This window comes from Furipterus horrens, unplaced genomic scaffold (genome assembly GCF_987537825.1).
Source record: "Furipterus horrens unplaced genomic scaffold, mFurHor1.1.pri manual_scaffold_10, whole genome shotgun sequence".
In the NCBI taxonomy this organism is placed as follows: domain Eukaryota; kingdom Metazoa; phylum Chordata; class Mammalia; order Chiroptera; family Furipteridae; genus Furipterus; species Furipterus horrens.
In genome coordinates this window covers 37,297,571-37,302,309 of record NW_028327180.1, presented here as the reverse complement: position 1 = coordinate 37,302,309, position 4,739 = coordinate 37,297,571, and positions in this window count along the sequence as shown.

The following is a 4,739-nucleotide window of genomic DNA, read 5'->3' as shown; positions in this document are numbered from 1 at the left end:
GAGCCTTAGGTATTCGTCAGTATGGGACCGTTTCACCACCACCTTGCAGCTGTATGTGGGGGAGGGGTCTGAGAGGAAACAATGGCGCTTGCCCAGCACTCTCCTCTTTTCCAGGCACTTCTCCCACTTCCGTGTGGGACTGGAGCCTCTCTAGCTGATGCCCTGGCCATCATTCCCAGAGTGGGTGAGTCTTCGGATGTTCTAGGACCGTGGGTGCCCTTTAAACAAGCAGACTCTGCTGAGAGACCGGCAGTTTCTTCCTCTGCCCCAACCCCTACTGGTTGCACAGTCAGAAGCAATGAGGCTTTATTTACCCGGGCACGGGAGCCCTGAGCTGCAGGGTCTGGTCTGGTGCTGGGAGTGCTCCCCAGGTGTCCCTCCCCACTTATTAAAATGTGTGAGTGACTGCACTTTCCTCCGGCTTGCCCCTGCGGCTGGCCACTGCTGCTGCCACCACACCACGTCCTCTCCACCCCGGCTCTGCCCCTCCTACCTGTCTGGATGAGTATTTCTTCTTTATAACTTTGTTTGTTGGACTTACATGCAGCTCGATTTTCTGGAACTTCTGGTTGTCTCTAGTTTTGAGGTAGTTGTTTTCCTTCTTATGGAGGGAGACACAGCGTGTTTGTCTAGGCCTCCATCTTGGCCAGAAGTCCCCTTGTGTCTAGATGGTTTTAAATTTAAATTTTTTGGCCTTAAAAAAACAACAACAAAGTATTGGGTTGGCCAAAAAGTCAGTTATGTTTTTTACGTACAATAGCTCTAGACGTGCTTAGTTGTCTTTAACTTCATTCAAAACAATTCTGTTAGATTGTGTTGTGACAGCTGTCATATCAGCATGCATTAAAAACAACTTATCAGAATTGGGGAATTTTTGTGCAGCCATTTTAATATTGAAGATAGGCAACATTTTAGTGTATTATGCTTTATTCTTTCAAGAATGGTAAAAATGCAACTGAAATGCAAAAGAAGATTTGTGCAGTGTATGGAAAAGGTGCTGTGACTACTCAAATGTGTTGAAAGTGGTTTGCGAAGTTTCTTGGTACTATAGACATTTTGGCCAAATAATTCTTTGCTGTGGTGCTGTCTTATGCTTTGGAAGATGTTTAGCAGTACCCCTGGCCTCTACCTACTAGAAGCCAATAGAGGGAGATAGCTCATGTCTCCAAAATATCCAAATCAATAAAGTTACTGGTGAAAATGAAAAATGTGTTTTTTATTTTACAGAAAAAATGTAACGAACTTTTTGGTCAACCCAGTAATATGGGTCACCCAAGGCAGCTAAGAAATGTGACAGAATCCTGACTAACCCCTCCTCCAGGACAGCCCCACACAGCCCCACACCTACCATCCAGCCAATGTCAGCACAAAGTTGTGACTGGGCCAGGGTCTACAGCTTTGGTCCTTTAGTGATTTGAGCACGTTGGGGTTTTGTTTTAATTAGCAGCTTGTTCTCCTTGACCTTCTAATGTATTGTAGGTGTTTTCCAATAATCATGTTAATTTCATCCCTTTGGCCAAACTGGCCATCCACTGGATGCTGCCTGGGCACCTGGGTGCCTGGCTCCTCCTAGCTGGCAGGCTCAGGGCTGTGCAGGCTTGTTCTCTGCTTTGGCTGAGCGTCGTCTAGCTCAGGGAGGGTCTGGCCAAACCTGATTGATGAATAGGACATCAACGGTCCCTGACTCCCACCTGTTTGCCTTTACCCCCCACCCCCACCAGGTTGTCTCTCTCTGTTTTGATCTCCATGGCTCCCACCTCTCATAGCATCTCTCCCTTTCCTCCCAAACAGCAGCTATGTTGATTGTGGGCCCTTTCATCTTGCGTCACCAGGGCCTCCCTTACCATTCCCTCGAACTAATTAAGGTATTTTCCTAAACGAGCCCTAAAACATATCTCTAAAATGGTTTTGATGTCAGCTGGTCAAATTAATTTTTCCTATCTTCTATGATACAATAATGAATGACATACCATCTTTCGTCAGTGGGAGGTCAGCATCTGGGGGAAGACAAGTATGTAGACAATAATAATTACATTACAGTGAAATTAGCCCGACTTTCTGAGGCAAAGCTGCAGTGACAAACACCCAGCAGGTCAGCATTATGATAAAAGGAAATGCATGCTGACCACAGCAAGTGGAAATAAAATCACTATGTGTTTCACCTTCTCCCCACCCCCCAGCCCAGAGGAGAGAGAACCAAGCTGGAACAGCACAAGCCGCCACCATGATTTAGGTGCAGACTGGCTGTGGGCTCAGTGAAGAGTTTCCTGAAATAGCTAAAACTTGAGCTGGGCCATGGAATGCCAGGGGGCAGGCAAAGCACAAAGTGGAAACTGACTAAGGCAGAGGAGGGAATTGGTAATCCCACCATGGTGGATGAATGAGCTCCCTGTGTATTTGTTTCCTACTGTGGAGCTGGGGCCTCTGTTCAGGGTTTCTAAGATAGCGATCCATGTGTCGATGGGGCTGTGTCTCTCCTCTGAAGCTAGGCTAGGGTCTCTCCCAAGATCACAGATTGTTGGTGGAATTCCCTTCGTGGCAGCTGTATGACTTGTGGCATGCTGCTTCTCCTTGGCCCACAAGAAGATACTCTGTGACCTCAGTCCCTCTTCTAAAGGGCTTCCCTGATTAGGCCAGGGCCATTTTTTATTAACTAAAGGTCAACTCATTAGGGACTTTAATTCCATTCAGAAAATCCCTTTGTCTTTGCCATATAATATCATATAATCAGGGGTATAACCCCCATCACATCACAGGATCTACGCACACCCAAGGGGAGAGGAGTGAGCCATTGGATCCTTAACCACTCCTCTATTGCTGGATGTTCAGGTGACTCCTGATTTTTCCATGATATAAATCATGGTGCAGAAAACCTGCCACATACATTTTTGGGCACGTCTGTCTGTGTCCTTATGATAAATCACTGGAAGTGGAAATGGCAGGGCTTTAGGGTCTGAAACATTTTCAAAACATTTGACAAATAAGTTCCAGTTCACATTTCCCAGGTGCCCTGTATTACAAAAACCCACCTAACCCTTCACAAGGGCCAGAAGTGATTATGCTTTTCCTCTTTGTTAATTTGATGACGGGTGAAAAATGTATAAATTTGTTAGTGAACCATGAACTGAATCAAAGATTAAAACCTATTCATCCATGCACACCTAGTGAGCCAGCCTGAACCAGAACTGAATCTATATTTTCTAAAATGATTGAAGTGTAACATCAAAATAGTCTCTCTGAGCTGAGTCTCAGAGACTATTCAGCCCATTCAGGTCCCTAATTAGGTCATAAGGGGGCCACAGTGAAAACCTTGACCATGTCTTGGCCTTGTTAACAGTGACTACAATCCAATTGCTAACATGAACAAACTGCCAGCCACAGCCATACAGGAGCTTTACAGGTGTCAATGACAGTCCCCCTTAATCCAGCCAAGTTTAACACAGGAAATTCAGAAAACAAGAGGCAGGTGTGACACTCCAGGAGTCAGGCAGGCAGGCAAAGGCCTCACAGGCCCTGGGATACCACTCCTTCCCTCCCCCACCCCATGCAGCCCTGGGGCCACATTAGGACCTGAAAGGCCCTAAACCCTGAAAAGATGTAAACTGAACCCCCACTCCCCAATTTTTATTTTCTACCTGATATGACACTTCCACACTGGGCCCTTATTTGAGCAGGATTAAAATATGCGAAGAAATGACAGAAAATATATACATATATCAAATCATTGTGTTGTACACCTGACACTAATATATAGTTAAGTCCCCCCTTATGAATGGTTTCTGTTAAGGCCAGATGTGGTCTGAAAATATTAAATGGAAAATTCCAGAAATAAACAATTCATAAGTTTTAAATTGTGTGCCATTCTGAGTAGTGGGGTGAATTTTCTCATGGCCTGCTCCATCTCCACCACCCCCTCCATGTGAATCATCCCTTTGTTCTGTATACATGGTTGTCAGAAGGACTTGGTGGCAGTGCTTGAGTTCAAGTCACTCTTATTTTACTTAATAACAGCCCCAAAGCCTCTCACATAACTTTTATTGCAGCATATTGTTATAATTGTTCCATTTTATTATTGTTGTTATTAGTCTCCTACTGTACCTAATTTTAATTTAACCTTCATGTACCATTGAACCTTGAACAACATCGATTTGAATTGCACAGGTCCATGTATCCACATATTTTTTTCAATAAATACTCTTGGCCTTTCATGGGTTTCACAGCGGCGGGGTTCATGTCAGCAAGTCCAACCAACTGCTGATTGAAAACAGTGTTTCCACAGTCCCAACAGTATATTCTTCTATTTTCTTCTGGCTGGCTCATCAAAACCATGGGAGCTAATATATATATATATTTCTTTCGCCATGTCAATTCTCCTAGCTGGGCTAATAATAAAATGAACATGGACAGATTAACAGGAGAAAACCAAATTTCAATACAAATATTTGGGGAATTCACATAGCATGAAAATTCCAAAGACACTGAAACAACATTGGGTATATGACATTTTAGGCAAAGGAGAAAAGGAGGGGACAGGGTCATAGATTTCAGAAGTGAGACGGATTTATAGGTAATTGAGGAAGAGCAGAACACACATGGCAGGTAAATACTTACTTAACAAGCCAGAAACAATAGGACATGGGGTACCTAGCAAACTGGTCCCGGTTTGATGCTCAATGCAAATTAGGCTGCTAAGGCCACATCCTAAGATCTCCCCTCCTGGAGTAGGTGTTTCTGAATCT